The 15,134-nt window shown below is 52.5% G+C and overlaps 1 protein-coding gene across 1 annotated transcript in view; it reads right to left on the bottom strand.

Moving 5' to 3' along the window:
- The window catches only part of LOC121651685 (glutamate receptor U1-like), a 53,435-nt gene that overhangs the window by 30,733 nt on the left and 7,568 nt on the right, over positions 1-15,134 (bottom strand). The window lies entirely within an intron of this gene.

Below are 15,134 nucleotides of genomic sequence, written 5' to 3'. Positions count from 1 at the left end.
AACCCTGGGCACAGTGAAGACCGACTATGCTGGACTGCTTCCACCAACACCTGGAAACATTGAAGACGTCCTACGCTGGCCTGCTTCCACCAACACCTGGAAAAAATAACAGACTTCCTACGCTGGACTGCTTCCACCAACACCTGGAAAAAATAACAGACTTCCTACGCTGGACTGCTTCCACCAACACCTGGGCACAGTGAAGACCGACTATGCTGGACTGCTTCCACCAACACCTGGACACATTAAAGACGTCCTACGCTGGCCTGCTTCCACCAACACCTGGAAAAAATAACAGACTTCCTACGCTGGACTGCTTCCACCAACACCTGGACACAGTAAAATCGTCCTACGCTGGACTGCTTCCACCAACACCTGGAAAAAAAAACACACTTCCTACGCTGGACTGTTTCCACCAACACCTGGGCACAGTGAAGACGTCCTACGCTGGCCTGCTTCCACCAACACCTGCACACAGTGAAGACGTCCTACGCTGGTCTGCTTCCACCAACACCTGGACAAAATAACAGACTTCCTATGCTGGACTGCTTCCACCAACACCTGGACACAGTAAAGACGTCATACGCTTGCCTGCTTCCACCAACACCTGGAAAAAATAACAGACTTCCTACGCTGGACTGCTTCCACCAACACCTGGGCACAGTGAAGACGTCCTACGCTGGACTGCTTCCACGAACAGCTGGGAAAAATAACAGACTTCCTACGCTGGACTACTTCCACCAACAACTGGGATCAGTGAAGACGTCCTACGCTGGACTGCTTCCACGAACACCTGGGAAAAATAACAGACTTCCTACGCTGGACTGCTTCCATCAACACCAGGGCACAGTGAAGACCGACGATGCTGAACTGCTTCCACCAACACCTGGGCACAGTGAAGACGTCCTACGCTGGACTGCTTCCACCAACACCTGGACACAGTAAAATCATCCTACACTGGACTGCTTCCACCAACACCTGGAAAAAATAGCAAACTTCCTACGCTGGACTGTTTCCACCAACATCTGGACACAGTGAAGACGTCCTACGCTGGTCTGCTTCCACCAACACTTGGAAAAAATAACAGACTTCCTACGCTGGACTGCTTCCACCAACACCTGGGCACAGTGAAGACGTCCTACGCTGGTCTGCTTCCACCAACGCCTCGAAAAAATAGCACACTTCCTACGCTGGACTGTTTCCACCAACACCTGGGCACAGTGAAGACGTCCTACGCTGGACTGCTTCCACCAACACCTGGGGAAGACGTCCTACGCTGTCCTGCTTCCACGAACAGCTGGGAAAAATAACAGACTTTCTACGCTGGACTGCTTCCACCAACAACTGGGATCAGTGAAGACGTCCTACGCTGGACTGCTTCCAGCAACACCTGGAAAAAATAACAGACTTCCAACGCTGGACTGCTTCCACCAACACCTGGGCACAGTGAAGACGTGCTACGCTGGACTGCTTCCACGAACAGCTGGGAAAAATAACAGACTTCCTACGCTGGACTGCTTCCACCAACACCTGGGCACAGTGAAGACCGACTATGCTGGACTGCTTCCACCAACACCTGGACACATTAAAGACGTCCTACGCTGGCCTCCTTCCACCAACACCTGGAAAAAATAACAGACTTCCTACGCTGGACTGCTTCCACCAACACCTGGACACAGTAAAATCGTCCTACGCTGGACTGCTTCCACCAACACCTGGAAAAAAAAACACACTTCCTACGCTGGACTGCTTCCACCAACAACTGGGCACAGTGAAGACGTCCTACGCTGGACTGCTTCCACCAACACCTGGACAAAATAACAGACTTCCTATGCTGGACTGCTTCCACCAACACCTGGACACAGTAAAGGCGTCCTACGCTGGCCTGCTTCCACCAACATATGGACACAGTAACAGACGTCCTACGCTGGACTGCTTCCACCAACACCTGGACACAGTATCAGACGTCCTACGCTGGACTGCTTCCACCAACACCTGGACACAGTAAAATCGTCCTACGCTGGACTGCTTCCACGAACGCCTGGGAAAAATAAAAGACTTCCTACGCTGGACTGCTTCCACCAACACCTGGGCACAGTGAAGACGTCCTACGCTGGCCTGCTTCCACCAACACCTGGAAAAAATAGCACACTTCCTACGCTGGACTGCTTCCACCAACACCTGGGCACAGTGAAGACCGACTATGCTGGACTGCTTCCACCAACACCTGGGGAAGACGTCCTACGCTGTCCTGCTTCCACGAACAGCTGGGAAAAATAACAGACTTCCTACGCTGGACTGCTTCCACCAACAACTGGGATCAGTGAAGACGTCCTACGCTGGACTGCTTCCAGCAACACCTGGAAAAAATAACAGACTTCCTACGCTGGACTGCTTCCACCAACACCTGGGCACAGTGAAGACGTGCTACGCTGGACTGCTTCAACGAACAGCTGGGAAAAATAACAGACTTCCTACGCTGGACTGCTTCCACCAACAACTGGGATCAGTGAAGACGTCCTACGCTGGCCTGCTTCCACCAACACCTGGAAAAAATAACAGACTTCCTACGCTGGACTGCTTCCACCAACACCTGGGCACAGTGAAGACCGACTATGCTGGACTGCTTCCACCAACACCTGGACACATTAAAGACGTCCTACGCTGGCCTGCTTCCACCAACACCTGGAAAAAATAACAGACTTCCTACGCTGGACTGCTTCCACCAACACCTGGACACAGTAAAATCGTCCTACGCTGGACTGCTTCCACCAACACCTGGAAAAAAAAACACACTTCCTACGCTGGACTGTTTCCACCAACACCTGGGCACAGTGAAGACGTCCTACGCTGGCCTGCTTCCACCAACACCTGCACACAGTGAAGACGTCCTACGCTGGTCTGCTTCCACCAACACCTGGACAAAATAACAGACTTCCTATGCTGGACTGCTTCCACCAACACCTGGACACAGTAAAGACGTCATACGCTTGCCTGCTTCCACCAACACCTGGAAAAAATAACAGACTTACTACGCTGGACTGCTTCCACCAACACCTGGGCACAGTGAAGACGTCCTACGCTGGACTGCTTCCACGAACAGCTGGGAAAAATAACAGACTTCCTACGCTGGACTACTTCCACCAACAACTGGGATCAGTGAAGACGTCCTACGCTGGACTGCTTCCACCAACACCTGGAAAAAATAACAGACTTCCTACGCTGGACTGCTTCCACCAACACCTGGGCACAGTGAAGACCGACTATGCTGGACTGCTTCCACCAACACCTGGAAACATTGAAGACGTCCTACGCTGGCCTGCTTCCACCAACACCTGGAAAAAATAACAGACTTCCTACGCTCGACTGCTTCCGCCAACACCTGGACACAGTAAAATCGTCCTACGCTGGACTGCTTCCACCAACACCTGGAAAAAAAAACACACTTCCTACGCTGGACTGTTTTCGCCAACACCTGGGCACAGTGAAGACGTCCTACGCTGGCCTGCTTCCACCAACACCTGGACAAAGTGAAGACGTCCTACGCTGGCCTGCTTCCACCAACACCTGGAAAAAATAACAGACTTCCTACGCTGGACTGCTTCCACCAACACCTGGACAAAATAACAGACTTCCAACGCTGGACTGCTTCCACCAACACCTGGGCACAGTGAAGACGTCCTACGCTGGCCTGCTTCCACCAACACCTGGACAAAAAAATAGACTTCCTACGCTGGACTGCGTACCACCAACACCTGGAAAAAATAACACACTTCCTACGCTGGACTGCTTCCACCAACACCTGGGCACAGTGAAGACCGACTATGCTGGACTGCTTCCACCAACACCTGAAAACATTGAAGACGTCCTACGCTGGCCTGCTTCCACCAACACCTGGAAAAAATAACAGACTTCCTACGCTGGACTGCGTCCACCAACACCTGGGCACAGTGAAGACGTCCTACGCTGGCCTGCTTCCACCAATACCTGGGCACAGTGAAGACATCCTACGCTGGACTGCTTCCACCAACAACTGGGATCAGTGAAGACGTCCTACGCTGGACTGCTTCCACCAACACCTGGAAAAAATAACACACTTCCTACGCTGGACTGCTTCCACCAACACCTGGGCACAGTGAAGACCGACTATGCTGGACTGCTTCCACCAACACCTGGACACAGTGAAGACGTCCTACGCTGGCCTGCTTCCACCAACACCTGGAAAAAATAACAGACTTCCTACGCTGGACTGCTTCCACCAACAACTGGGCACAGTGAAGACGTCCTACGCTGGACTGCTTCCACCAACACCTGGACAAAATAACAGACTTCCTATGCTGGACTGCTTCCACCAACACCTGGACACAGTAAAGGCGTCCTACGCTGGCCTGCTTCCACCAACATATGGACACAGTAACAGACGTCCTACGCTGGACTGCTTCCACGAACACCTGGACACAGTATCAGACGTCCTACGCTGGACTGCTTCCACCAACACCTGGACACAGTAAAATCGTCCTACGCTGGACTGCTTCCACGAACAGCTGGGAAATATAACAGACTTCCTACGCTGGACTACTTCCACCAACAACTGGGATCAGTGAAGACGTCCTATGCTGGACTGCTTCCACCAACACCTGGAAAAAATAACAGACTTCCTACGCTGGACTGCTTCCACCAACACCTGGGCACAGTGAAGACCGACTATGCTGGACTGCTTCCACCAACACCTGGAAACATTGAAGACGTCCTACGCTGGCCTGCTTCCACCAACACCTGGAAAAAATAACAGACTTCCTACGCTCGACTGCTTCCGCCAACACCTGGACACAGTAAAATCGTCCTACGCTGGACTGCTTCCACCAACACCTAGAAAGAAAAACACACTTCCTACGCTGGACTGTTTCCGCCAACACCTGGGCACAGTGAAGACGTCCTACGCTGGCCTGCTTCCACCAACACCTGGACAAAGTGAAGACATCCTACGCTGGCCTGCTTCCACCAACACCTGGAAAAAATAACAGACTTCCTACGCTGGACTGCTTCCACCAACAACTGGGCACAGTGAAGACGTCCTACGCTGGACTGCTTCCACCAACACCTGGACAAAATAACAGACTTCCTATGCTGGACTGCTTCCACCAACACCTGGACACAGTAAAGGCGTCCTACGCTGGCCTGCTTCCACCAACATATGGACACAGTAACAGACGTCCTACGCTGGACTGCTTCCACGAACACCTGGACACAGTATCAGACGTCCTACGCTGGACTGCTTCCACCAACACCTGGACACAGTAAAATCGTCCTACGCTGGACTGCTTCCACGAACAGCTGGGAAATATAACAGACTTCCTACGCTGGACTACTTCCACCAACAACTGGGATCAGTGAAGACGTCCTACGCTGGACTGCTTCCACCAACACCTGGAAAAAATAACAGACTTCCTACGCTGGACTGCTTCCACCAACACCTGGGCACAGTGAAGACCGACTATGCTGGACTGCTTCCACCAACACCTGGAAACATTGAAGACGTCCTACGCTGGCCTGCTTCCACCAACACCTGGAAAAAATAACAGACTTCCTACGCTGGACTCTTTCCACTTACACCTGGACACAGTAAAGACGTCATACGCTTGCCTGCTTCCACCAACACCTGGAAAAGATAACAGACTTCCTACGCTGGACTGCTTCCACCAACACCTGGGTACAGTGAAGACGTCCTACGCTGGACTGCATCCACGAACAGCTGGGAAAAATAACAGACTTCCTACGCTGGACTACTTCCACCAACAACTGGGATCAGTGAAGACGTCCTACGCTGGACTGCTTCCACCAACACCTGGAAAAAATAACAGACTTCCTACGCTGGACTGCTTCCACCAACACCTGGGCACAGTGAAGACCGACTATGCTGGACTGCTTCCACCAACACCTGGAAACATTGAAGACGTCCTACGCTGGCCTGCTTCCACCAACACCTGGAAAAAATAACAGACTTCCTACGCTGGACTCTTTCCACTTACACCTGGGCACAGTGAAGACATCCTACGCTGGCCTGCTTCCACCAACACCTGGAAAAAATAACAGACTTCCTACGCTGGACTGCTTCCACCAACAACTGGGCATAGTGAAGACGTCCTACGCTGGACTGCTACCACCAACACCTGGACAAAATAACAGACTTCCTACGCTGGACTGCTTCCACCAACACCTGGACACAGTAAAATCGTCCTACGCTGGACTGCTTCCACCAACACCTGGAAAAAAAAAAACACTTCCTACGCTGGACTGTGTCCACCAACACCTGGGCACAGTGAAGACGTCCTACGCTGGCCTACTTCCACCAACACCTGGGCACAGTGAAGACATCCTACGCTGGACTGCTTCCACCAACACCTGGACAAAATAACAGACTTCCTACGCTGGACTGCTTCCACCAACATCTGGGCACAGTGAAGACCGACTATGCTGGACTGCTTCCACCAACACCTGGGCACAGTGAAGAAGTCCTACGATGGCTTACTTCCACCAACACCTGTACACAGTAAAGACGTCCTACGCTGGCCTGCTTCCACCAACACCTGGACAAAATAACAGACGTCCAACGCTGGACTGCTTCCACCAACACCTGGGCACAGTGAAGACCGACCACGCTGGACTGCTTCCACCAACACCTGGGGAAGACGTCGTACGCTGTCCTGCTTCCACCAACACCTGGAAAAAATAACAGACTTCCTACGCTGGACTGTTTCCACCAACACCTGGGCACAGTGAAGACGTCCTACGCTGGCCTGCTTCCACCAACACCTGGAAAAAATAACAGACTGCCTACGCTGGACTGCTTCCACCAAAACCTGGACACAGTAACAGACGTCCTACGCTGGACTGCTTCCACCAACACCTGGACACAGTGAAGACGTCCTACGCTGGCCTGCTTCCACCAACACCTGGAAAAAATAACAGACTTCCTACGCTGGACTGGTTCCACCAACACCTGGGCACAGTGAAGACGTCCGACGCTGGACTGCTTCCACGGACAGCTGGGAAAAATAACAGACTTCCTACGCTGGACTGCTTCCACCAACAACTGGGATCAGTGAAGACGTCCTACGCTGGACTGCTTCCAGCAACACCTGGACACAGTAAAATCGTCCTACGCTGGACTGCTTCCACCAACACCTGGAAAAAAAAAAAGCTTCCTACGCTGGACTGTTTCCACCAACACCTGGGCACAGTGAAGACGTCCTACGCTGGCCTGCTTCCACCAACACCTGGACACAGTGAAGACGTCCTACGCTGGCCTGCTTCCACCAACACCTGGACAAAAAAACAGACTTCCTGCGCTCGACTGCTTCGACCAACACCTGCACACAGTGAAGACGTCCTACGCTGGCCTGCTTCCACCAACACCTGGACAAAATAACAGACTTCCTATGCTGGACTGCTTCCACCAACACCTGGACACAGTAAAGACGTCATACGCTCGCCTGCTTCCACCAACACCTGGACAAAATAACAGACTTCCTACGCTGGACTGCTTCCACCAACACCTGGGCACAGTGAAGACGTCCTACGCTGGACTGCTTCCACGAACAGCTGGGAAAAATAACAGACTTCCTACGCTGGACTACTTCCACCAACAACTGGGATCAGTGAAGACGTCCTACGCTGGACTGCTTCCACCGACACCTGGAAAAAATAACAGACTTCCTACGCTGGCCTGCTTCCACCAACACCTGGAAAAAATAACAGACTTCCTACGCTGGACTGCTTCCACCAACACCTGGACACAGTAAAATCGTCCTACGCTGGACTGCTTCCACCAACACCTGGAAAAAAAAAAACACTTCCTACGCTGGACTGTTTCCGCCAACACCTGGACGCAGTAAAATCGTCCTACGCTGGACTGCTTCCACCAACACCTGGGCACAGTGAAGACCGACTATGCTGGACTGCTTCCACCAACACCTGGGCACAGTGAAGACGTCCTACGCTGGCCTGCTTCCACCAACACCTGGACAAAAAAACAGACTTCCTGCGCTCGACTGCTTCGACCAACACCTGCACACAGTGAAGACGTCCTACGCTGGCCTGCTTCCACCAACACCTGGACAAAATAACAGACTTCCTATGCTGGACTGCTTCCACCAACACCTGGACACAGTAAAGACGTCATACGCTTGCCTGCTTCCACCAACACCTGGAAAAAATAACAGACTTCCTACGCTGGACTGCTTCCACCAACAACTGGGATCAGTGAAGACGTCCTACGCTGGACTGCTTCCACCAACACCTGGAAAAAATAACAGACTTCCTACGCTGGACTGCTTCCACCAACACCTGGGCACAGTGAAGACCGACTATGCTGGACTGCTTCCACCAACACCTGGACACATTGAAGACGTCCTACGCTGGCCTGCTTCCACCAACACCTGGAAAAAATAACAGACTTCCTACGCTGGACTGCGTCCACCAACACCTGGGCACAGTGAAGACGTCCTACGCTGGCCTGCTTCCACCAATACCTGGGCACAGTGAAGACATCCTACGCTGGACTGCTTCCACCAACAACTGGGCACAGTGAAGACCGACTATGCTGGACTGCTTCCACCAACACTTGGACACAGTGAAGACATCCTACGCTGGCCTGCTTCCACCAACACCTGGAAAAAATGACAGACTTCCTACGCTGGACTGCTTCCACCAACAACTGGGCACAGTGAAGACGTCCTACGCTGGACTACTACCACCAACACCTGGGCACAGTGAAGACGTCCTACGCTGTCCTGCTTCCACCAACACCTGGACAAAATAACCAACTTCCTACGCTGGACTGCGTCCACCAACACCTGGGCACAGTGAAGACGTCCTACGCTGGCCTGCTTCCACCAACACCTGGGCACAGTGAAGACATCCTACGCTGGACTGCTTCCACCAACACCTGGACAAAATAACAGACTTCCAACGCTGGACTGCTTCCACCAACACCTGGGCACAGTGAAGACGTCCTACGCTGGCCTGCTTCCACCAACACCTGGACGCAGTAAAATCGTCCTACGCTGGACTGCTTCCACCAACACCTGGGCACAGTGAAGACGGACTATGCTGGACTGTTTCCACCAACACCTGGGCACAGTGAAGACGTCCTACGCTGGCCTGCTTCCACCAACACCTGGACAAAAAAACAGACTTCCTGCGCTCGACTGCTTCGACCAACACCTGCACACAGTGAAGACGTCCTACGCTGGCCTGCTTCCACCAACACCTGGACAAAATAACAGACTTCCTATGCTGGACTGCTTCCACCAACACCTGGACACAGTAAAGACGTCATACGCTTGCCTGCTTCCACCAACACCTGGAAAAAATAACACACTTCCTACGCTGGACTGTTTCTACCAACATCTGGACACAGTGAAGACGTCCTACGCTGGTCTGCTTCCACCAACACCTGGAAAAAAAAACAGACTTCCTACGCTGGACTGCTTCCACCAACGCCTGGGCACAGTGAAGACGTCCTACGCTGGACTGCTTCCACGAACACCTGGGAAAAATAAAAGACTTCCTACGCTGGACTGCTTCCACCAACGCCTGGGCACAGTGAAGACGTCCTACGCTGGCCTGCTTCCACCAACACCTGGAAAAACTAGCACACTTCCTACGCTGGACTGCTTCCACCAACACCTGGGCACAGTGAAGACCGACTATGCTGGACTGCTTCCACCAACACCTGGGCACAGTGAAGAAGTCCTACGATGGCTTACTTCCACCAACACCTGGGCACAGTGAAGACGTCCTACGCTGGCCTGCTTCCACCAACACCTGGAAAAAATAACAGACTTCCTACGCTGGACTGCTTCCACCAACACCTGGACACAGTAACAGACGTCCTATGCTGGACTGCTTCCACCAACACCTGGACACAGTAAAATCGTCCTACGCTGGACTGCTTCCACCAACACCTGGAAAAAATAACACACTTCCTACGCTGGACTGTTTCCACCAACACCTGGGCACAGTGAAGACATCCTACGCTGGACTGCTTCCACCAACACCTGGACAAAATAACAGACTTCCAACGCTGGACTGCTTCCACCAACACCTGGGCACAGTGAAGACGTCCTACGCTGGCCTGCTTCCACCAACACCTGGACGCAGTAAAATCGTCCTACGCTGGACTGCTTCCACCAACACCTGGGCACAGTGAAGACCGACTATGCTGGACTGCTTCCACCAACACCTGGGCACAGTGAAGACGTCCTACGCTGGCCTGCTTCCACCAACACCTGGACAAAAAAACAGACTTCCTGCGCTCGACTGCTTCGACCAACACCTGCACACAGTGAAGACGTCCTACGCTGGCCTGCTTCCACCAACACCTGGACAAAATAACAGACTTCCTATGCTGGACTGCTTCCACCAACACCTGGACACAGTAAAGACGTCATACGCTTGCCTGCTTCCACCAACACCTGGAAAAAATAACACACTTCCTACGCTGGACTGTTTCTACCAACATCTGGACACAGTGAAGACGTCCTACGCTGGTCTGCTTCCACCAACACCTGGAAAAAAAAACAGACTTCCTACGCTGGACTGCTTCCACCAACGCCTGGGCACAGTGAAGACGTCCTACGCTGGACTGCTTCCACGAACACCTGGGAAAAATAAAAGACTTCCTACGCTGGACTGCTTCCACCAACACCTGGGCACAGTGAAGACGTCCTACGCTGGCCTGCTTCCACCAACACCTGGAAAAACTAGCACACTTCCTACGCTGGACTGCTTCCACCAACACCTGGGCACAGTGAAGACCGACTATGCTGGACTGCTTCCACCAACACCTGGGCACAGTGAAGAAGTCCTACGATGGCTTACTTCCACCAACACCTGGGCACAGTGAAGACGTCCTAAGCTGGCCTGCTTCCACCAACACCTGGAAAAAATAACAGACTTCCTACGCTGGACTGCTTCCACCAACACCTGGACACAGTAACAGACGTCCTATGCTGGACTGCTTCCACCAACACCTGGACACAGTAAAATCGTCCTACGCTGGACTGCTTCCACCAACACCTGGAAAAAATAACACACTTCCTACGCTGGACTGTTTCCACCAACACCTGGGCACAGTGAAGACATCCTACGCTGGACTGCTTCCACCAACACCTGGACAAAATAACAGACTTCCAACGCTGGACTGCTTCCACCAACACCTGGGCACAGTGAAGACGTCCTACGCTGGCCTGCTTCCACCAACAAATGGACGCAGTAAAATCGTCCTACGCTGGACTGCTTCCACCAACACCTGGGCACAGTGAAGACCGACTATGCTGGACTGTTTCCACCAACACCTGGGCACAGTGAAGACGTCCTACGCTGGCCTGCTTCCACCAACACCTGGACAAAAAAACAGACTTCCTGCGCTCGACTGCTTCGACCAACACCTGCACACAGTGAAGACGTCCTACGCTGGCCTGCTTCCACCAACACCTGGACAAAATAACAGACTTCCAACGCTGGACTGCTTCCACCAACACCTGGGCACAGTGAAGACGTCCTACGCTGGCCTGCTTCCACCAACACCTGGACGCAGTAAAATCGTCCTACGCTGGACTGCTTCCACCAACACCTGGGCACAGTGAAGACCGACTATGCTGGACTGTTTCCACCAACACCTGGGCACAGTGAAGACGTCCTACGCTGGCCTGCTTCCACCAACACCTGGACAAAAAAACAGACTTCCTGCGCTCGACTGCTTCGACCAACACCTGCACACAGTGAAGACGTCCTACGCTGGCCTGCTTCCACCAACACCTGGACAAAATAACAGACTTCCTATGCTGGACTGCTTCCACCAACACCTGGACACAGTAAAGACGTCATACGCTTGCCTGCTTCCACCAACACCTGGAAAAAATAACACACTTCCTACGCTGGACTGTTTCTACCAACATCTGGACACAGTGAAGACGTCCTACGCTGGTCTGCTTCCACCAACACCTGGAAAAAAAAACAGACTTCCTACGCTGGACTGCTTCCACCAACGCCTGGGCACAGTGAAGACGTCCTACGCTGGACTGCTTCCACGAACACCTGGGAAAAATAAAAGACTTCCTACGCTGGACTGCTTCCACCAACGCCTGGGCACAGTGAAGACGTCCTACGCTGGCCTGCTTCCACCAACACCTGGAAAAACTAGCACACTTCCTACGCTGGACTGCTTCCACCAACACCTGGGCACAGTGAAGACCGACTATGCTGGACTGCTTCCACCAACACCTGGGCACAGTGAAGAAGTCCTACGATGGCTTACTTCCACCAACACCTGGGCACAGTGAAGACGTCCTACGCTGGACTGCTTCCACCAACACCTGGAAAAAATAACAGACTTCCTACGCTGGACTGCTTCCACCAACACCTGGACAAAATAACAGACTTCCTATGCTGGACTGCTTCCACCAACACCTGGACACAGTAAAATCGTCCTACGCTGGACTGCTTCCACCAACACCTGGAAAAAATAACACACTTCCTACGCTGGACTGTTTCCGCCAACACCTGGGCACAGTGAAGACATCCTACGCTGGACTGCTTCCACCAACACCTGGACAAAATAACAGACTTCCAACGCTGGACTGCTTCCACCAACACCTGGGCACAGTGAAGACGTCCTACGCTGGCCTGCTTCCACCAACAAATGGACGCAGTAAAATCGTCCTACGCTGGACTGCTTCCACCAACACCTGGGCACAGTGAAGACCGACTATGCTGGACTGTTTCCACCAACACCTGGGCACAGTGAAGACGTCCTACGCTGGCCTGCTTCCACCAACACCTGGACAAAAAAACAGACTTCCTGCGCTCGACTGCTTCGACCAACACCTGCACACAGTGAAGACGTCCTACGCTGGCCTGCTTCCACCAACACCTGGACAAAATAACAGACTTCCTATGCTGGACTGCTTCCACCAACACCTGGACACAGTAAAGACGTCCTACGCTTGCCTGCTTCCACCAACACCTGGAAAAAATAACACACTTCCTACGCTGGACTGTTTCTACCAACATCTGGACACAGTGAAGACGTCCTACGCTGGTCTGCTTCCACCAACACCTGGAGAAAATAACAGACTTCCTACGCTGGACTGCTTCCACCAACGCCTGGGCACAGTGAAGACGTCCTACGCTGGACTGCTTCCACCAACACCTGGAAAAAATAACAGACTTCCTACGCTGGACTGCTTCCACCAACGCCTGGGCACAGTGAAGACGTCCTACGCTGGCCTGCTTCCACCAACACCTGGAAAAACTAGCACACTTCCTACGCTGGACTGCTTCCACCAACACCTGGGCACAGTGAAGACCGACTATGCTGGACTGCTTCCACCAACACCTGGGCACAGTGAAGAAGTCCTACGATGGCTTACTTCCACCAACACCTGGGCACAGTGAAGACGTCCTAAGCTGGCCTGCTTCCACCAACACCTGGAAAAAATAACAGACTTCCTACGCTGGACTGCTTCCACCAACACCTGGACACAGTAACAGACGTCCTATGCTGGACTGCTTCCACCAACACCTGGACACAGTAAAATCGTCCTACGCTGGACTGCTTCCACCAACACCTGGAAAAAATAACAGACTTCCTACGCTGGACTGCTTCCACCAACACCTGGGCACAGTGAAGACCTACTACGCTGGACTGCTTCCACCAACACCTGGACACAGTGAAGACATCCTACGCTGGCCTGCTTCCACCAACACCTGGAAAAAATAACACACTTCCTACGCTGGACTGTTTCCACCAACACCTGGGCACAGTGAAGACATCCTACGCTGGCCTGCTTCCACCAACACCTGGACAAAATAACAGACTTCCAATGCTGGACTGTTTCCACCAACACCTGGGCACAGTGAAGACATCCTACGCTGGCCTGCTTCCACCAACACCTGGACACAGTAAAATCGTCCTACGCTGGCCTGCTTCCACCAACACCTGGGCACAGTGAAGACCGACTATGCTGGACTGCTTCCACCAACACCTGGGCACAGTGAAGACGTCCTACGCTGGCCTGCTTCCACCAACACCTGGACAAAAAAACAGACTTCCTACGCTCGACTGCTTCCACCAACACCTGGACACAGTAAAGACGTCATACGCTTGCCTGCTTCCACCAACACCTGGAAAAAATAACAGACTTCCTACGCTGGACTGCTTCCACCAACAACTGGGCACAGTGAAGACGTCCTACGCTGGATTGCTTCCACCAACACCTGGAAAAAATAACAGACTTCCTACGCTGGACTGCTTCCACCAACACCTGGGCACAGTGAAGACGTCCTACGCTGGACTGCTTCCAGCAACACCTGGAAAAAATAACAGACTTCCTACGCTGGACTGCTTCCACCAACACCTGGGCACAGTGAAGACCGACTATGCTGGACTGCTTCCACCAACACCTGGGCACAGTGAAGACATCCTACGCTGTCCTGCTTCCACCAACACCTGGAAAAAATAACACACTTCCTACGCTGGACTGTTTCCACCAACACCTGGGCACAGTGAAGACGTCCTAAGCTGGCCTGCTTCCACCAACACCTGGAAAAAATAACACACTTCCTACGCTGGACTGCTTCCACCAACACCTGGAAAAAATAACAGACTTCCTACGCTGGACTGCTTCCACCAACACCTGGACACAGTGAAGACGTCCTACGCTGGCCTACTTCCACCAACACCTGTACACAGTAAAGGCGTCCTACGCTGGCCTGCTCCCACCAACACCTGGACACAGTAAAGACGTCCTATGCTGGACTGCTTCCACCAACATCTGGACACAGTGGTTGATCATTTGTTGATGATCAGAGAACAGAGATTCGGTCTGTCCATTTTTTTATTTTGATGGAAATTTGTCTCTAAAACAAAAACAAGAGCAGCTCATCCCATGCCAACAAATCCTTTCAGCTGATTGGTCCGATTCTCTGACCTCATCCCACTGAGCTCTACTGAGTTTTAAAACCCTCCTGATTAATTGGAGGCTCAGGAACGTCTTAAACTTCCATCAGTAAAGAGAAGTATGCTCGGATGTTGTTGTGGCTGACTGAGCTTTATCCTTTCCCAGATA

The sequence above is a fragment of the Melanotaenia boesemani genome, chromosome 13 (assembly GCF_017639745.1).
Source record: "Melanotaenia boesemani isolate fMelBoe1 chromosome 13, fMelBoe1.pri, whole genome shotgun sequence".
In the NCBI taxonomy this organism is placed as follows: domain Eukaryota; kingdom Metazoa; phylum Chordata; class Actinopteri; order Atheriniformes; family Melanotaeniidae; genus Melanotaenia; species Melanotaenia boesemani.
This window is presented reverse-complemented; position numbering and strand designations above follow the sequence as displayed.